Below are 21,737 nucleotides of genomic sequence, written 5' to 3' on the forward strand. Positions count from 1 at the left end.
AAAAAAATCTATAAAAGAGTTTGTAAAATAATTAAATAAATCAATCTTGCTGCACAATTCCTGCCTGCTGGATCTCTCTCCTCTCCTCCCTACGGCTGCAGGATACAGTAATACCAAATTTTAGTTCCTTTTGCTGTGCTCTTATGTTAGCATATGATTCTGTTGTCATTCAGCATCTTGGACTTGTTTCAAAACTGAATTAACTTTTGTTTCATATGTTCAAAATCCCAGTGTATTCATCAGAGACAACAGGAAGACCCACACAGCTTTAGATATGTTTTCTACTGTCTATAGAGCAAAACAATTACAGTCCTTTAAAGGATTCTGTTGAGTGGATAAATTTGAGAGCACGTCTGTCACTTACAGCTGGCTGGAGTCCCTGAACTAAGCCTCTGTGATCTCTATCAATCAGCCCAAGAATCACCTTCAGTATCCCAGGCAATCTCTTCTAGCTGACTCTCAGCAGAGCAAACAGATGCTGTTTTGTGCAGTGTTTCATGGTGAATTGGCATAAATTGACTTGGAGAGGTGACCTGGAGGTTCTTGATATTGCTAAATATTTTGCTGATGTCCTTTCAAGACCCTTTTAGATGAATGCCAGTGAAGACATTCAAGTCAAATTTTTGAGTCGAATTGAGAAAATCTGACTTAGGTTTACAAAAGAAAAACAAAGTAAAATGAGATTGCCCAAAACCACTTATGAAACCAGGAGATGGTTTATATCGATTACATGAGTCCAAATATTTCAAATCCTGTGCCTGAGAAGACCAGGCACTCGTTTGTTGTGGAGATGAACGATTGGAGTCATTTTGTTCTTGTTTCTTCCCCTTTGGACTGGCTATTTGAACTGTCTTTTGCTCTGCATTCCATATCAGCTCTTACTTAATCATCCTTTTACAATCATTGAATCCTTTTTAAAGCATTTTTAACTGATTTAAGTAATATTACTAAATGGCTACTATTTCAGTTTCAAAGAGAGAATTGGACTTTCAACAGATTGCAGACTGCCATGGACATGTGACTGCTTTGGATGGGCAGCTCCTGGCAAAAACCTTCTGGGTGAAATGTGGGCTGGACTAGCTCATATAAGGATTATTATTTTCTCAGTTTCTTCTTCACTGTATTAATAAAATCTTTTCTTTCAATAGATACCAAAGATGAAGGGCAGGCATGTTACTAACCAATATAGAAAAGGTAAAAGGATTTATACTGAGCCACTAAAATTGTGGCTGGGAAGGAGGTGGTTGGGAAATCATCTTTGTGTAAGAAGGAAAACTTTCCCTCTACTGTTAATGTATCTCTTGTGCAGTTCCATACTGACTGATGCGTTTATATAGACCAAAAAAAAAACTTATCCAAGACTGGAATGCAGGAGAAATTTGTCTGAAATATTAACTTAAGTGGACCCATGCACATCTGAGAGTGAAATAAAGGAAACATTAATTACTAAAGAAATATATTTAGCTTCATTATCTTCCAACAACTTCTGAGGCTTAATTAATGTTTTGCTTCATTTTGAGATTACCAGATGGGCAGCACTATACAAATGTAAAGTGTTTAATTTTATTGTAAAACCCTTCAATTTGTGGATGAGCATCAGCTCAGAGAGTTGTGAAATAAAGGTATAGTCAGGTGTTTGACAGATAAGTGAGGCAGATGCTGGCCAGCCTCTTTGGAATTACAAATGACTTTGTAAGTGTTCTGGTCCTAGTTAAAGAGGATGCCTATGCAGACATATTTTATGAGTTCAATACACTAAAAGTACTCAAATGCCAAAATCAGGAGTTTGCTTGAAATAACATATTTGTTTAAAATAAACATATTTTGACTTTGGATTTTTCAGACCTAAATATTTTTTTGTGTGTGCTTTTAAACTTCCTTCAGCCTCAGCTGTACTATAAACTAAGAATACATAATACATGCATATTTGTTTGTGTAAATATTCACAAATATCAAGACAGATGTTGAATCCCGATTACAGGTGCAGGTGTGGGTGTATGGGTCAAAGGAATAGGCTAAACTGAAATCTTATTATCATAGAATAGTTTGGGTTGGAAGGGACTTTTAAAGATCATCTAATCCAACTCTGCCTCCTGCAATAAGCAGGGACATTTTCAACTAGCTCAGGTTGCTCAGAGCCCTGTACAACCTGACCTTGAATGTTTCAGGAATGTAATCATTACCATGTTGCTGGGAAACTCATTTCAGTGTTTCACCACCCCCACTGTAAAAAAATTTCTTCCTTATATCTAATTTAACATCTCTTAGTTTTAAACCTTCTTTGCCCTATTGCAACAGGTTCTGCTAAAAAAGTTTATCTTTCTTACAAGCCCCCTTTAAGTATTAAAAGGCTGAAATAAGATCTCCCCGGGTCCTTCTCTTCTCAGGCTGAAAACTCCCAGCTCTCTCAGCCTGTGTTCATAGAAGAGGTGTTCCAGCCCACTAACTGTTTGTGGCCCTACACTGAACCCACTCCAACAGATCTCATCTTTCCTCTGCTGAGGACCCCAGAATTGGATGCAGTGATCCAGATGGGGTGTCACAATAGCAGAGTAGAGGGTCAGGATCACCTCCCTTGACATGCTGGCCACACTTTGCACACAGCCCAGGAAAGGGTTTGCTTTCTGTGTTGTTGGCTCAGGGTCAATTTCTCATCTACAGGTACAGCCAAGTCCTTCTCCTGCAGTGCTGCTCTCAAATCCCGTCATCCCATCCCAGCTGCAGGACATTGCACTTGGGCACATTATGATATTTTACAAATGAGAAATGCATAATGATACGACTGTGCCATTTGCTTTTTAGGAAAAGAAATAGTGTGATAGATATCCATGAAATGCACACATTCTAGTGGATAAGAAGGAATACTCTACTCTGCAGGGTAGAGTATCAATTTCTTCATCATTGTTCCAAGAGGTGGCATAAAAGATAGGAGATAAAAGCAGCATTAATGCATGGGCAGTGAGGGATGGAATAGGTTATTAAGGTTACTTTTGAGACTATTCAAAAATTGATATCAGAAAGCACTTCATCTTTGGTTGGGTCAGAAACTTCATGCTGGAGGGATACTGTGAATATTCAAGTAATGCAAAATACTAGGTTAATTATATCTATTAGAAAATGTAGACTTTGACATATTAAATAGTCTCCTTGATTATGGTAATGAATTGTTATGGTTGTTCAACTAATGGCCTTTGTCACTCACAAAGATAGGGCATGACTGTTAGAGAAATACAGTGAGAATTAAAGTACATCATAGTGGCCAATTCAGAAAATGCAAATATACCCAAGCCCTCTCTTTCTTCTATGAAACATCTTTCAGATAGAAAGGTAACCATCCTTTTAGTCTGCTCCACAATAGAGAAAACCTCCAAACAGTTCAACAGGCCCAACAAAACATTCCCCAAACCACTGGTTATTATTTCTCGGTAGGTTAATCTGACTCTAGGTTATGGAGTGAAGCAATAGAATGGAATGTGTATTCCAAATACCTCACCTTAATAATTTCCTTCCCTTCATCTCATAAATTTAACTTTCTTTTCTGCATTGTTTTGATTTGGAGCTATTTGCCCAGAATCTGATAGGGATTATGAGAGCATTTTGATTTGATCTTGCAGGCTTGGAGTTTTTTTTACTTATGTTCAGAACTATGTTTTGAGGGAAAATAGATATTGAGACATCTGAAAATATGGTAATTGTAGTGTTCTCACAAGGAAGAAAACCCAGCAGCTTTATTGTATCACATCACGTGATGGGCACTTGCTTAACTGAGAGATCCTTCTTTAGGCTGTACATCCCAGATGGATATACAAATGATTCTTGTGTTTGTCATTGTGCTGCTTCTCATTGTACTAAAAGAGGAATACAACTCCTTATTTACCTGCTCAGTGCCAGTTATGATTCCCATTCATGGCATTGATATTAGCTGGGAAAATGTCCCACAGTCTGTCCCCATTGTGTGTGAAATGAAGCTCCAACCTGGTTCAGCATCTTGGATCTCCAGGCATCTCCAGGTGTATAGAAAGAGGCAAATGAGTTAGAGCACACAGGTAGACTTAGACAAAATAAACATACATCATAGATATAGGGAGAGTTATTAGATATTTGTACCTGGTTTATTAGGAAATAGGTAAAAATCCTTTTGCTAAAGTCAATGGAAATGATGGCTGTTGAATGGAAGACTATGAGAGATAGTGCAGAGAGAAAGATAATACTCATGACCATTAAATTATATATAACTCCCCTTGACTTCAAGGAGCCAGGGCTTGACCCTTGGACATTTTATTGACTCTAGTAGGAGGTAAATAACTCTATTTCAGCCTGTAATATGTATTAACAGGCTCGTTCGTTATACATACATGAGACTTGAATGATTAAGATTTATTTATTGCTCATATGGGAAGATGTGTTAATTTTTTACTTAGTTCTTGTTTTTCAGCTTTTATAAATACTTAGTTGCAAATCCCCAGGCTCCTGGAAGCTTTAGATAATTAAATTAATTTACACCAGATTTGTTTTGGGAGTGTGTCTGATTCAGCATTTGCTAGCAACAGAAGTTTTCCAAGGGCACTGCTGAATGGAGTTTAGGTCATTAATAGACTGAGGCACTCTGTGATCTGTGGGAAAGCACCATCCATGTAACAGTTGCCAAGTCTGTCCTATATTGTATAAACATGATAGTTTCTTTTCCAAGAACAGTTGGAGAAAAATGAATTCAAATGTTTCTGTGTCTGTGGCAGATTCTTTCCCTAAGGCAACTAAAATGTGGAAACAAAACATGCACTGCTCATTCTTTTCTCAGGAGAGAGAAAAGAGCATGAACATATGACAAATGTGAAAGTAAATAACGCACTGGTGGGTGAAGGCTTTGAACTGTGGTGGATATCCCTGTATGGGATCCTAGCTATGAAAGAATAGCTGTGCACTTAATAGCTGGTCCCACTATTAGCTGTTTCTTCTTCCTTTCATGTGTAGGTAATTTGTAACACCGGGCATGCTATAAATCTCCCTCCCGTGTTTTGTTGCACTGATAACAGAGTACTGCAGTCTCTAACCATGAGTTTAGTTTTCATATGTAATTATGGAACAAAGAACTCAGACAATGAGCTAAGAGTTTGGCATTTTGTTTGGTGATTATCTATAATACTTACAAATGAGCTACGATGAGAAGACAAGAAACAAAAGACAATTCTGTGCTCACACACTGAAATCAAGGCCCAGATAAATTTTTAACGTGCTGGTATTATAACAGCTCAAAATACACTGTGCTACACTCAAAGTTAAACTATTTATTTCAGGTTCCTACAGCACAGAATATTTTGTTTCATTAAAAAACAGTACAAGCATAGTGTTTCCCCAGGACAGCTTAAAACACTCACCCTCCATCTTCACCCTGTCTTGTTCTGTACTTAGAGACAAATACAAGCAAATATCCTGGAAGCCAGGAAGAGCATCCACTGTGCTAAGTCACTCCCATAGTTCAAATATTTATTTTCAAAGTCCTGTTTTGTTTTGAAGTCCTAGATGGCAACTTTTTCTCCTGATATCGAGGGACTGTAGAATAATTTAACGGAATATTGTGTGATGTCCTTAAGTTACTTTAGAGATATTTCTCTTCTTTGTTTGGAACTAGGAAAACATGCCAAAACTGCAAGACATATTTGATAATCTAACTCAGAGGTTTTGAAAGCTCTGAGCACACTTGAGTTAAATTCCAGAATTTTCTGCAGCATTTACTTGTGTATGAGCATGTTGTGCCTCAGTCTGTGACACAAAAGTGGATTCCTTCCTTACAGATCTTTTTAAAATACATACTTGGAGATGCTCAAATGTTGGATTAACTATTCCAGGAGTGAAGACTTTGCTGACTGCATTTTTTTGTGGTATACAATGAGAAATACATAAACATACTTTTAAGCAATCAGCATTATTGTGGATTCCAATGTATGAAAAGATGGAGAAATTTGCATAGGAGACTGAAGCAAAAAATTACATCTGTCACTGCAATTTTAATTTGTTGAAATATGTTCATTATAGACGGCTGAATTGCACCCACAATTTGAAACATGCATTGTGAACATGCTATATCTCTTTAGGGTCCTGTCTGTGGGCACTAAAAACTGGAATGAACCCTAGGGACACCCCAGTTATTCCAGTCATGAGCAAAAAGAGTATTGCAGCCCACCTCCAAGGAGGAAGGACACTGTGCCTCTTCCCCACACAGATGAGGTCCTCTGGTCAAACTCCCAGTGGGAAAGAGAAAAAGAAATGTCGACAAGACTCTTTTCAGGAGATGTTCAACAAGCCAATTAGCCTATTTCACCTCTTCTCAAATAGACTTTTCTCTTTTCCTCCCTGGATTTCCATGATTTATTATTATGGCCTCAGATGGGAATCCTACGACTTCCAACATCTAGCTGTCAGAGTAGTCCACTTGAGTTAAAAATACTGCACTCTGAGAAATTCAGAGGACAAAAGTGGTAAATTTTTCCATCAAGGGTTTCTGGGTCTCTTTCAATGCATCACGAAGAACTTATTTTCAAATGATCAGAGTGGACTGATTTAAAAAACTATATATTTTAATATCAGATTTTCTTTTAACAAGAAAAGAAATCTGTTTCAAGTTGGGAGGAAAACAAATTTCAAAGCTTCTGAATCTTTTGTAAAAGAGAAATTAAAGCTCCCTGTTCAGCTTTAATAAAATGTCACCTATTAAATGACCTAAATTCACAGTAAAACTAATGAAAAAACTGAGTTTTTAAAAGTTAATTTTGGCTATTCTTCAGTCTTATTTCAAAATTTTCTAATGTGTGTCAGTGACAGACAATGCACAGTAGTTTAATTATTATGTTCTGCTGTGTGAGCATGCTGTGAAAAAAAGATTCTAGGGAACAGAAGAAGGAGGAGATAAAATATGCTGACACAAATTAGTATTTATCATACATTTTGAAATCAGTCTGCTGCTGCTGCCCGTTTCTTCAGCTCTTTAGGTACAGCATGCCAGAGAGCCCATGAATTTTATTTCCTCACCAGAATGTGGTGAGGAAACAACTGCTTTGTTTTGGTTTGGTTTGTTTTTTTTTCCATTTAACAACATCTTTCCCAAAAAGGAAACATCTGAGGATGATTGCAAACATTCAGTCCATCAGTTCTGGGCTCTGTAAGAATCTGACTCTAAATGATTTAGGGAGAAACACTATTTGTCCACTTGTGATGAGCATATTTTTCAAGTTAGGATACCAGGGTTTTCTGTCTAGCAGACAGATGACAGCCACAGTTTAATCAAACTGACAAAGCAAATAAGAACATGTTCAATATTTAACACACAGTATGTAAATAGCCCATCTATGTTCATGTGTCTCTTCGGTTTCTCAATAAAATTACTGAGTGGATATGCTGTAAGAACATATTAAAACATGAATGCCATTTAATAAACAAAAAGAACTATAGAGTTTAGTTTTAATTAAAGAACTGATGGAAGCAGTTTTAGAATCATGGTTGTTTGTTTCTGTCTCTGTAAAATTTGTGAACAGCATTATTTACTAAAGGGGTCCCTATGAGTGTGGCAGACATCACTGTACTTGGAAATGGCCAATCATAATTCTCCGTGAGTGCTTTGGAGAAGATGATATAAGGAAAATATCTCTAATCTCTCTTGTGTGCTTTGTACAGAAGACTAGTAAGAGGGACTTGGATGAAGATATACAAAATAATCAATAGCATAGGTTATACGGGGTTGGGAATTGTGTGATACTTTGTTATAATAATAAAAAAGAACATGCATTGAAATAGAAATATGAGAACTGCAAGCTAATGAAACATAAATTCTATTTCACTCTGCATTATTTTTTTCTTGTGCAACCCTTGGGCTGAGAGATTTATACATGCCAAGACCTTACAGGGGTTCAGTCAAAGCTGGACATGTAAAAAGCAAAACAAAACAAGAGTAAAAAACAACTAACCACATGGGAAAAGATACGCTGCTTTTCAGATGCCATCTAAGTTGTAAGAAGAACATTAATTTTTGAATCAATTTTTCTTCCGAATGATTGCCTGCCTTTAGTCTCATTCAAATCTCAGTTGAGGTGAAAAGGTGTACATATAACTTGGAGTACAGTGCAGTGAAGTGCAGTGCAGTTTTCACATTAAAATTCTGTTAGTATAAAAGCAGGATCACCTTTCTGCAAAGCTCTTCTGTTGACGATAGCATGCCAGCAAGGAACCAGTTGTTCTGACAAAGCTCAAACAAAAGTTAGCAAAAAATACCACTGGTTCTTCTGCCAGTGCAAACAGATCATCTGCCAAGCTTGCTGTAAAATAGATCAACTGAGAAATCCAAGCTTGCCTTTGGAAAAGGGACCTTTAAATGTTAGCACTTTTGATTCAGACTTCTCTTTCTCCTAGTTGGAATAATGCCCTTTCAATATAACAATATAGTAAAAAGATAGAACTTTTATTAGAATTATATTTAATTATGGGATACAGGTCAGTATTTTTTGGTTCGCTTTATTTTTTCAGGATTTTTGGTTGTGCTCATCCTGCCCTGGCTAATTTACCAAAGCAGTCAGTGTTTTCAGCTGCTGTTGAAAGATGTAATAATGAAGAGCATCTAACTTCACACTGAATCAATATTTCAGCTCTGCTTGAAGCCATTTTCAGTAATCACTGGGTTTGATTTTTCTCATTTTAATATTATTAACAAATGGTTTCATTATATTGTTTAGGAGAAGTGATGTAAAGTTATCAACACTTTCCTTTGGAATATGTGTTTTTCCCTTATTAATATTTTAAGACAAAATCTTACCCCTGGTAAGACATTGAAGAGTTGCCTTTGAATACAAATGCAGAAGAATTATGAAACAGGAACACAAAATACAAGCAGTTTAGCCTGTTTACAAATTATATGTTAGACATTGAGGAATTGCTTTCTGTTTTCTCCTTCCATCCCACCAAAAAGCAGGAAATATGTCTAGCAGCAGCAGCAACAGAACTCTTCCAAATAGGTGTAATTTGAAGGTGAGTTCAATTCACTTTGCAAAATTTACACATTATCATGAGTATTTTTCAGCCAAGAGAAAAAGTATAGATTTTCCCCTCATTTGAATTACATGATTTTCAAAAAGGGGAGTTTAGGGGAGGTGTTCTTTTCCCTTTACAAACTAAAGTCAACATGAAATAAAGGATTACTACAAACATGTGTGGTTCAAATGAAATCCACTGCATTGAGTCTCACAAAAAATCAGATCTCTACTCATGCCTGGAAGAATGTCACAGGAAGATAAACTAGTCCTGGGACTGTGAAGCGGTCTGGGCTGTGTGTACACAAAGGTACTGTGATGGGAAGATTTTTTCAGACTATCTCTCTCTAAAGTCCTTTTTTCCCCATCTCATCACTGCTTGATACCTTAAAGGCTTCCCCTCTCTGCCATATTTCCCTCAGGCTGCTGCCTCACTCTCTCATTTTGTGGAGGACATCAAGTGGTGCAGGCTGTCTGGCATCTTTTTTTAAGCAGTGCATTTTTAAAATGTAGTGATGTCCCTAGAATTCAAGTAGCATGCCTGAAAAAAATCACACTTCCTTAATGACTGCATGAGCTTTCCAACTTTGGGCTTACATTGACTTTCAGTAGCTGAAGATCTGCTAATTTGCTTTATAACTTTCCCCATACCATAGGTTAGTTCATTCCCTGCTTTCCAAGTGTCTTTGCTTGCTTAGCTATTACTTTTCTTATCTTACATTTCCTTCAGCAAATATTTTGGGACTGAGTGTTTCAACACTATTCTCATGGAAAAATATTTCCCTATGCAATGTTTACTTCCAGTAGAGTCTTTTGTTGTTTTGCCTTTGAGCTCTTGCTCTAACTCCTAGGGTCCCACAAGAACAAGAAATGCAGATGGATGCAAGGAATGAAAAAAGCACACTATTCTCCTGCCTTTATAATGACACTTCTGCAAACACTAAATAAAACATTCCTGACAAAGAGGTGTTCTGCTTTTGGTTTATTAGGGACTAGATTCTTCTCCATTGAAATCCAATTCTCAAAGTCCCAGAGATTTTGATATAAATAGAATGTTATCGCTTAATCAAAGAATGCCTATTTTCTGTTTTTATTGATGTGGCAACATTAAACAGATAAGTTCCTTTCCCTGTACTTCTAGCATAAATAGAAACCTAAGATGAAATTTTTGAGTTTTAAAGCAAGACAAAACAAAGATGATCAAACATCTTCTTTAGTTCTAAGAGATAGATTCTCTATCAGAGTACATTATTTTGAAATGGCTCCTTCTTTGATCAAAAAGACATTAGCTAAAGCAAATCTGTTGGGGATGTTTTAGGATGTGTCCAAGGAGACCCTATCACCTTGTATAATTTACTTCAAGACAATGTTCCAGCTCCCATTTTCACAGACAACAGTCCCATCTCCTTCTCATTTCATATGTTATGACAAAGAACCCTTTTAGTCATGCACAACCTGCACGGCCAACCTGGACAATAGACAAGAATGCTTGAGAAAATCCAACGGTTCTGGGCAAAAAGCAAAACGCCTTGTGCCCTCTTATTCTCACATTCCTTTCCCACATGGCACTAGAGCCCATGCTGGAGAAGGGCAGAAAGACATTCAGGGTGTCAGTGGTGGAGGTTTTTTGTTTCGTTTTTGGTGGGGTTTTGTGGTTGTTAGTTGGTTGTGGTTTTTCTCTTTTTTTCAAAAAAAGTGACTTCCTTTCTCATGCCTTCCTGTAATAAGCTTGACTTATGAGACATTCCTTGCAATAATTAGAGCTGTACAGTTACAGTACAGACATAGAAGCTCACATTTTGGCAGCAAAATTGCAAAATGGTCATGCTATGCTTACATGCATTCATCATAATGTAAATTGCACAACATTATACTAAGGGCCAAAAACCAAACGTATTCCAAAATATATATTTTAGAAAATATCAGTTTGAATGTTTTTAGACTTACATTTTTTAAAGATTAAAGACAAATAAAATGCTTTAAATAATAGTCTAGAAATGCCTTACCACTCATTGCAGGAGAAATATTTCACAGAAATATTCATTTCTGTCTTCCTCTAAATTTTCCATTTTCTTTTCTATGGCAAGCCTCAGGAAACAGTAAAAGAAAAGGAGAAATATTTTTCATTTATCATATCATTGCCTTTTTCACAATGCCTAGAATTCTCAAAATCCTTGTGATTGATTCATACAACTTTCTCCCATTCTGCCATTTTCAGAAACCATCCTTCCTGGTAAGAGGCGGAATTCCTATGTCAGTCCATCATGCACAACTTTGTAACATTATAAAAGTAAATGTGTTCCTTGCTTTGTGGAATGACAGAAGCACTGAACAGTCCCTCAGTATCTCTCCATGAGTCCCCTGTCCATTACCGAGCTTGACCAACATTTCAGTTTTCTGTGACAAGTGGAAAAACTAACAGCCTCCATTCAGCCTTTCACATTCTTTTAAAGTTTCAGAAGGTGTTAGCAAGTATCTGAGATAATTTGCTAAAAGGAAGAATGTTCTTTTTTCTTATTCTTGGTTTATTTGTTTGAATAATCTAATTGAATTATTAATTTATATCATCTAACATGACTGAAACACAAGCTAATTTCTTATCACTGCTTAAAGATATGACCTTGTAATGTTGGAATTTAAGAACAGATGTCTTGAAACACCTATGATGGGTTCGTTAAAGCCTGTAATACAATGTAAAGATATTGCAGTAATGGTTTAGTAACAGTCTTGATTCAGCAAAGCATTTGCGCATGGCCTTAAATTCTCATTTATTTTATATGGCCTGAAGGCTTGCTTTTCATATCAGGATGGTGTAAAATAGGACTAGCCAAACGAGAATACAAACAGGTTAAATTAGAATTGATTTTTAAGCACAAATTGAGGTCTTGAAAACACATTATTTCTATGTAAAAGCATTCACACTTATTTCACATAGAGGAAGAATTTTGAAAATACATGTCATCAGACTCTCATACATGTTAACTGTTGTAAGGAAGATGAGACAAAATTTAAAACAACACGCTGTGATCAGCAAAAGAAAAGCTATTAGAATGGATATAGCTCATTTTTAACAGAATTAAATGTTTCTTATAAGTGCAAAATCTATCTTCTCTTTCTGGAAAGACAGTTAGCATTGGTAGTGAGTCACATATATTGCCTATTTTATGGATTAAAATTCCTCTACCACATCAGTTAAATCATAAATGTGTAAGAAAGGAGAATTCTTTTATAGATGGAGGGTGAGACTCTAAATGGTTCCTGTCTTTGTCATAATAGATAGTGCAGTTAAAATCTCCCCCCAAAATCAGCACATTATGAGGCAGACAATTCGATAAAGGGCTACTTACACAGTAACTCAAAAGAGCTCTTTTCTTTCCCGCAGTAGTGGAACAAATGTTAATGAAGCAAGCAAAAATTTGATCAAAGTTGTCCTGAACTTTTAATGACATTTTAATATCCCTAAATCAAAACAGGAATACTGTAATTTGTATCTGAATCAGACTAAGATTTGTTTTTTATATAAACACTGTTCAGTTTTTGGCAGCCACACATATTTGTGCTATGTGATATGAAGACTTTATCACTAATTAATGTATTTTAGAATTATCCTGTGAAGGATTACTTTGTCTTACCATTGGTAGCAGTTTATAGAGTATTTTACTCCAGGCTGAACTGCTGCTCCTGGAAATGTGCTTTCAGATGTAAGGAAAAGCCTAAGGAGCACTGATGAAGTCAGCAGGCAGAGGAGGGTGTCCAAGGCAGAAACAGGATGGTGGTTGCCCTGAGCTCCCCAAGAGGCAGCTGGCACAGCACTGGCTCTCAGGGTACCTGGGCTGATGGGGGATCAGCCAGGAAATCACAACTTATTGGAAGGAACTAAAAGATGTATTCCTTGTTTATCCTCATGATATGGAGAGGATGTGCTGCCTACAGCTGCATAGAGGGATTAAATTCTACATGAAGGGATTAAACTCCTGCAAGGAATAATTGATAGAATTATTTTTCAACAGTGCTAACAATACTTGTATGGACTGGTTTCAATGAATTCAAGGTGGAAGTTGGAAAAAGATTTCCTTTCAACAGAAATAGTGAGCAAAATAAGGTAACTGCTTTTAAAAATACTTCCTTACATCTTGAAATTCAAGAGTGTGTTCTTCAGCAGAGCAGTTGAACTGAACAGAATGGTGAAAGCTGTCCTCTGTCCACATGCCAGTTCTGGCTGTGTAGCAGTTGCTGACTAAATCACCGTGAATGGAAACATGATACAGGACTGCACTGTCTGGTGGGTGGTTAGGGAAAGCTTTCCTTTAAGATGTTGATCCTATAATTGGGCAAAAGAAAGCATCAGTCCAGGATGTGGATGACATAATGGATCACAAGAAAGACGTGTGCATGTATCAGCTGAGCTCTGGCAGTTGCTGGTGCACTGGGCACCACATATGTGCCATGTGTACACATATATGCATTGTCCACAACACATGCCAGACAATGCACTGTGACTTAAACTGTAATTCAAAGACTAAACCAAGTAAAAGAATTCAACCCTGCCAAAAGTTGAGAATACAAGAAAACATAGTTACTGCAGGCCAGGCAATGTATAATAATCTCTTATTCTGTAGTATTATGAAAATGTGCCAGAGCCCAGACCTATCATCTAAACTACCAGTGAAAAAAGTGTGGAGTATTGCAAACCCCTTCCATCTTTTCTTTCTTGACAGATCTATGAGTAACTTATAAATAACTAAGGGACCTTTCAAAGTATCTGTAAAATGCATATATTTGTGTATATGAGCATCATAGAGCTAAACTGTTCAATCTGCTAAACTAATAAAGAAAACCAGGCAGATGATAAAATATCTCGGGGTTGGGATGCCCTTCTTCATGGATAGTGACAAGAAAGAAGTCTTAATACAGAGGAAAGAAGCAGCATGTCATATTCCCATATTTTCCCAAAAAATAATGACACAGTGCACTGCTGATACACAACACCTTGTTATTGAGAAACTCTTTCTAGAAGTGTTCAAAGAGAGTTCCCTCACACATTCTTACTTTCTGCAGCTCGACAAAATAAAAAAAAAAAGTTACTTTTCCATCAGTCTCTGGAACATCCTTTTAATATCAACAAGGAAGGAGGCAAATGTATGTTCTTCTGCTTGCTGTTACACTGTGTGCAGTGCACAAGTCTTGTGTCATCTCTACCTGTTAACCTGTGACTTGGTGACACATTGCAGTCTTAGGCTGCACTTTTGGAAAAATAATGATACTTTGAATTCTCTAAAGCTTATTAAGAATAGCAGGAAATCAATGAGCTTTTGTATTATTCCTCAAAGTTGTGGCAGTGTTTAATATCATTGCTCTCTAGGTAAGATTATGTAATGGAGTGTGGCAGAGAAAGAAGTAATTGATTTATGCTACATCAATTCTATCAAATTTAACCTTATATTTTATTTCAGCAGGGGTTGGTATAATAAGAGCAAATGCTAGATATCAAATAATTACTTAGGTTCAGAATTTATGTAATGAGGTTAACCATTGTATAAATCTGATCTAAAAACCCCCTAATTAGACAACTGAGTATTGCCTTTTAAAAATAAGAGCAAACAATCAAATAATAACAACAAAACTGCCCCAAAACCTGGCACAGAAGGAAACCAACAACCTGCAATCAGAATGCAGTTCTCTTTAAGAACAAAAGATTATCAATTTTTTTAGTTGATATAGTGCATTTAACAAATCATGAGGCTTCCTCAGGTTTGTCCTTTGCAGTGAGCCTGAAATGCACCTTGGAATGAAGCAGTTCCTTATATCTCACCCTAATGCCTCTGTAAGCCCATACTGAAGTTATGCTGAACCAGCATCTGCAGCCATTGGAAAGGAATTAATACCAACATATGAACATAAGCTGCCAAATAATTTTTCAAGACCTATAAAATTACAATATTTTTTAGAGTAAGATTTGAAAAATGCAACTAATACTTTAAGGAATTACTTTACAGCTCTAATTGTCCCAGAATACCTGAGTTCTGTGCAAATTTGCTGCATAGCATTTTTTTTCCCCAGGAACAGAATTCAAAGATTGAAACACTTTAAAAAAATAGGAGCAACTAAAAGATCATTCTAGCTGAAGATAATCAGTTTCAGCCTTCCATCTGTGGTTGAACACTTCCCTCCTCCTCATTCTCTCATCTTTGGAGTAGAAAGTAACAAAAGGAAGACCTCTGCATTCTTTACAGTATGTTCAGGAAAATGCATGTTTTTTGATGATGGCATAGACTCAAAAATTAATTTTGACAGAATGAATGAACAAAGACAGTAGGAACTCATTTTGATTAAAAAATGTAGGAAGTACATTTCCTTATATTGAAATTTTTGTGATTCACATTTACCTTAGTGATTCTAGTTTGGGCAAGATCCTAGTACTGCATAATGAATTTCTGAAATTTTTAAACTAAGTGGGTTGCTTAATTAGTCCCACTGACTCCCCTTTCATAAGTATAAATCTTTTCAAGATCGAGACATATACTTTTCTATAGAAAAAACCCAAAACATCTGTCTCACTGACCACAGTAAGCAAGTTCATCCCTGGAATAAATTGATTGACTAAGACTGAACTGTAGGAGCAATGACTTTGGCTCATGCAGTCTGACTTGTTTAACATATATAAAAACCCCAAGCTAAACAGGGCAAACATAAAAGCAGCCTAGACCCTTGGTATTAAAATTGTCTGCAGAGACAGATTGTATAATGTAGGGTTTATTGAATCCCTGCAGCTTTCCAGCAAAGCTCACTGTGTGAGGTGCATGTACAATATACTGGCGTAATTTAAATGAAAATGTTGACTAGCCCTAAAAGCTCCATTAGGTGGTCTAAACTGAATAGGCAGCCATTTGCCATGTCCTCAACACCTGCTACTTAAAACAAGGAGTACTGTTACCATGGGTTACCAGAAGGTATTATGTATCAATGGTGTAATGATGAAATGATAGGAATTCATGTTTCTTGGGGGTGAAAATTACAAAGCACACATAACAGCTTTTATTAGACAGTTAAAGTGCAAAAGTCCAGCAGCACAAAGCACCATTTTTCAGCATAAAAGGACTCTGAAAATATGAATAAACATCAGCGTGAATGAACAGTTTGTTCCTGAGCTATGGTTTGTACATTTCTTATTGCCTTGAAGAAAACTGTCCCACACCCATGAGCTGTTAAGTATCCAGGCTGGGAAAGCTGTGTCAGGCAGACAAGGCTGTCAAGCATACCTTTCTTTCCAAATATACTTCATGGGTCTGAACTGCCACTCTGTTGAGTACCTTGATCTCCCCCTGAAACGTGGAAGTGCTCATCACCTCACAGCAGCTCACTTACACCTGGTGTTTAAAGTTTTTTGTACTGGACAGCTGTCATCCATTCTCAACAGCTCATCCATAGTCAGCAAGGCGTTTTTCTGGCATGTGCTGACGTCCCCTTGACAGTTTAACATATGCTGCTGTGTTTTGTTGAACATGGTTGGACTTGAGAATGTTGGACTTTTCCTTAATGCTTCACTGATTAGGTAGTTCTTATTGAAACTGATTGCTTTGCTAGTCTGGAGCCTGAAAAGTAAGAGATGAATGCTTTCACATTTGGAGTATTGAGGTATAGAGTCTAATTCTCTGGTCATCAAAGGCCAGCCATTTCTCAGCAATTATGCTTCTGTGGCATAATTTTGATGAAGTAGTTTTTTAAAATTATATGATTTTAAGTTCAATGCATCAAAATATGCTGTTATTGTCTTTCAGTCTAATGCAGTAGATATAAAAAGTCACTTTTAGCCTTTGTCTTGACTTTATTCATCAGTGGATTTTTCTATAAATGTGTGAGTGATCTGAAAATTAATTTAAAAAATAGTAACAGAGGTTGTGGGTTTCCTGGAAACCGCATAGCAACCCTGCAGAACTTTTGGGAAGACTCTAGAAACAAATTTCCCAAACATCATCTTAATTAACTCTAAAGGATTTTTGAAAATCAGAACTTTTATTAAGGCTCACTGCTTTGCACAATAATCCACTCCCATAAAAAACAATTGGGAGGTGGGAGAGGATGGAGGCATTGTAGGTGAAACTTAGATAATGTTAAATTCATATATTTAATGCTATCATATCATAAATCAGTGCAATCAGTGGGACAATAAAAGCTTACCTTATAGTCTTTTAATTTTGTAACCTGAAATGTCAGGGAAACAGCCATTCGAACAGGCTTGCCCCAGAGAAGGCTGGTGGTGTCGTGGCCTGCATTAGAAGGAGCATTGCCATCAGGTGAGAGGTGATCCTTTCCCCCTTCTCAGCACTGGTGAGGCCACACCTGGCGTGCTGTGCTCAATTCTGGGCTCCCCAGTACAAGAGAGAGGCACAGATGTACTGGAGAGAGTCCCGCAAAGGGACTTCCTATGGTGATCAATGTACTGGAGCATGTCTCCTACAGGGAAAGGCTACGAGAGCTGGGACTGTTCAGCCTGGAGAAGAGAAGGCTCGGGGCTGGCTTATTAATGTATGTAAATACCTGAAGGGAGAGTGCAAAGAGGATGGAGCCAGGCTCTGCTCAGTGGTGCCCAGTGACAGGACAGAGGCAATGGGCACCAGTGAAACATGGGAGGTTTCCTCTGAACAACAGGAAACACTTTTTCACTGTGAGGTGACTGAGAACCGGCACAGGGTGCTCAGAGAGGTTGTGGAGTGTCCATCCTCAGAGACATTCAGAAATTGTCTGAACATGATTCTGAGCAACTGACTGTAGGTGTCCCTGCTGGAGCCCAGACTAGACAATCTCCAGCAGTCCCTTCCAACCTCAACCTTTCTGATTCTCTGATAGCAAGATTTTGAGCATAGGAGTGTAGTGAGTGGTAAATTTTCAAGGATGCCGTGTGTCACAGGAGGGTTCACTGGGCCTTGTCATGCCAGAACTGCAGCATGCCAGATCTGGCACATTTTAAATGGCTGGATTTTTAGAAAAGCTTTGTCCTGTAGCAGCACTCTGGGTGAAAGCCCTAACCTTTTCCTCCCCTCAACATATTACATGTTACTTTATTAAAAGAGGAAACTAGTTTTCAAATTATCAAACTAATATATCTTAAAAGCCTCAAAAAGATCCAGTGTATATAAAGATATATGAAAAAGATGTATGAATGAAAAAGAGCTGCTAGGTTTAGGGGAAAAACATCTCACATGATGGAAATTCTCATACACCCTAGCTAAGCAGAGGCATTGTACGTATTTCACTAAGCTAACTTTGAAATGCTTTAGAATATCCTTTCTGAAAATTCGATAAAAGGGATAAAAAGCAATGAAAAAAGGGACATATGTCTTTTAATCAAAAAAGATTTTCACAGCCAAAGGGTACTAAAATACTTAGACTGAATAAGTAATTGCAACCATTGCTTAGTGAAATGAAACTTCAGAGTCTATCATGACAGGTTTGATGCTGCTGTAGAAATACACTGAAGCTGATTAAATGTTAAACATATGCTATAAATGCTTGGTCTTTTAAAAAGTCATTTCATTATTTAATATGAATCAATCATGGGTATGCATTGCAAATTTTCCAAAAAAAATCAAAGTATATTCAAATATTGTCATTATTATTTTTTTCTCTATTTTAGGTAGACTTTGAATTCAGATATCCATCTCTGTGAATCCAAAAGAGTTTTAGGGACTTGAAAAACACTCTAAGCCAAGCAGAAGCTGCTGAACTAAGTCTACAATTTTGTCACTACAATTCTTTTAAAAAACAAATGTCTTTTTTGTCATTTTTAGTGTGGTGATGGACCAAGCTATTAGTTGATGATAAAACTTTTTTTCTTACTGATGAAAATTCCTCTGTTGATCTTAAATACAGAAATCAAATGCTTTCGTTTCATTTGGTTTCATGACTTATCTCACTGAGTCAAATTAGAATTGAGCTTTTCAAACTTATTGATTTAGGACATTTGTGTTGATAGGCCCCATTGTGATTTTATTTTTAATATTATGTATTAGTTTTGGATAGCAATCTACAAATTAGAATGAAAACTAAGAATAGTGCATTTCAACCATATGCCAGCTACAGCATTATTTCTGATCCTTGATTTGATTAGTGAAACTTCTTGATGGGCAAGTTATTAAAAGAAACATACTTACAGCTGGTGAATATCTGTGAGTATGAGATTGCAGAAATGCTGCCAGCCAGCAGCCTTCAGCACTGCACTGCTCACAGGAAGGGCCTGGCCCGCTCCCTGCTCCTGGGTTCTGCCTCGTAGAGGATGGAGGGGAAGGACATATGGCTTTGAGTAGGACAGGGATGGGAGGGACAGGGACTTGTGACATATTCATTGTCACCACCAAATCCCAAGGTATTCTGACTAACTGATGCAAAAGTAATATTTCACTATTTGGTTTCCCTTAGATATAAACTAAGACTTTGTTTCCCCTTATCTATATTTGACATAGCTAACAATACTGAATTGCTTATCAAATCGATATTTTTGTTTCCAAAACAGGCAACATGACCACAGGATTCTCAGGAAGATATAAAACTCAGAAGATACTTGCACATGATAAAGAATCATCAAGTTGTATTAACCTAGCCTTACTTTAAACCTATTTTTTTATTGTTGTTATTATTTTGCAGCTGGACAAAATACAAGGCTGTATACAAGGAATGTTTTGATTGGGCCTTGTGGTACTTTTTAGGGAATGGCACAACTGTCTTTGAAAGAATCAGTATTCATGCAGTTCAAACTTAGACATTTTATGGTCTCTATGCCTGTTAAGAAGAAAAGCTTAACATTGTGGTGGCCGGTTAGCCTGTGGCACAAGGGACAGGGAGAGCTCTTGGTAAGACAGTCTCTGGTGCCAGAGACTTACCGATCATGATGAGGGAAAAAAAGTTTCTCCCACTCTGCCATATTCTGTTATGTTAACCTCCTCCAGTTTAGCTCCCCCAGGTGGCTGTCAGCCTCTACCCCGTGTCACTCCCCCAGAGCTTCCCCATTGGTCCCCTTCCCTAGTCCCGCCTTTTCCCCACCCCTGGATAAAACCTCTGAGTTTAGCATTGTTCTCACCTTTGGCTCTAGGACTTTTCATGGTGTGGAAGCAATTAACTGCTCCTGTGGATTGCCATGCAAAGACCCTTCCCATCTCTTTGTCACTGACTTTACACAGAAGCTAGCCGTGCATTTGTGCATGCATGTGAGCAACAGAGCCAGACAGAGACAGTAATAGAACGTCATTTTGGTAAAGAAGAGAAGCTTAAAGGTATCTTTCTAACTGTTAGGTTAATGAGACGATTAAAAAAAGAAGGTTAGTAGGCCTTAGTAGAGCATTTTCCAAAGCAGGATAGACAAATGTCCATCAGACGTGGTCATGGAAAGATCAGAGTAAGGCAATGAAATGGATTTTCTCCTGAAATATCTTCCACTTTTATAGTCTAGGCTAATGTTTAACTCTTGGGTTGACCATCTGCAACAAAGAAACTTGTACATATAATGCATAAAAAATAATCATAGAATCACAGAATTAAGTTGGAAAAGGCTTTTAAAATCATTTAATCCACCACTAACCAAGCACTGCCCAGTCCACCACTAAGCCAAGTCCCTGAGTGCCACATTTACATATCTTTTCAAAAGATAAAAAAATAAAGATATTATACAGGACTGGCCCTAGTACAGACCCCTGGGAACACACTTGTGACCAACCACCAAGTGGATTTAACTCCTTTCACCACCACTTTCTGGGCTTGACCATCCAGGCAGCTTTCTACCCAGGACAAATACACCCAGCCAAGATGTCAGCAGCCAGTTTCTGCAGGAGAATGCTTTGGGAAATGGCATCAAAGGCTTTACTTAAGTCCAGGTAGACATATCAACAGCCTTTCCACCAAATGGATCACAATGTCATAGGAGCAGGTGGGGTTGGTCTCAAGCAGGACCTGCCTTTCCTAAGTCCATGCTCACCAGGCCTGATTCCCTTGTTGTCCTGTACATGGCATGTGATGGCACTCAGGATGATCAACTCCATGATCTTCCCTGCACTGAGGTCAGACTGACAGGCCTATAGGTTCCTAGATCCTTCTTCTGGCTCTTCTTGCTGAAGGGGATCACATTTGTCAACTTCTAGTCACCTAGCTAGCCAAGACTGCTGATAAGTGAGAGAAAGTGGCTCAGTAAGCACTTTCCCCAGCCTCCTTAGTATAGATGGAGTAGAATTTCCAAATTCAGTGCTCTCTAACAAACCTCAAACTTCAGTCTTCCACAGAAAGTAACTTGAAGAGATTTTTTACTACACAAATGACTAAGGTGTTCCCAGCTACTATGCAGCAACTTCCCATAGACAAGCACAGTCAGTAAAGTTTATTTGACAGGCTACTGTAAAATAAGATATCATATAAAATTAATTAAATTTAAGCCTCATAATAACTTGGTGCCCATTCAAATAACATCACAGTACTGAATAGTAGCTGTCTAAATGGAATAGGAAAAACACATTTAAAGAAGCAGCAGAAAGATATCTAGATAACAAAGCAAAAACTGAAATTAATTTTTGAAAGTGTTCACTAGTAGATAGTTTCCACATAACTAGATACCTATTATTGAACTAACAAAAATAGCACAGTTTTGAGAAAGTGTGTTTTATCTCATGTATGTAAAAATTTAATTCTTTAAAATTACTTTTTACTTAGTCACAGCAAAATCATCACCTTATTTCTCTTACC

The sequence above is a fragment of the Coloeus monedula genome (genome assembly GCF_965178545.1).
Source record: "Coloeus monedula genome assembly, chromosome: 1".
NCBI classification, from domain to species: Eukaryota; Metazoa; Chordata; class Aves; order Passeriformes; family Corvidae; genus Coloeus; species Coloeus monedula.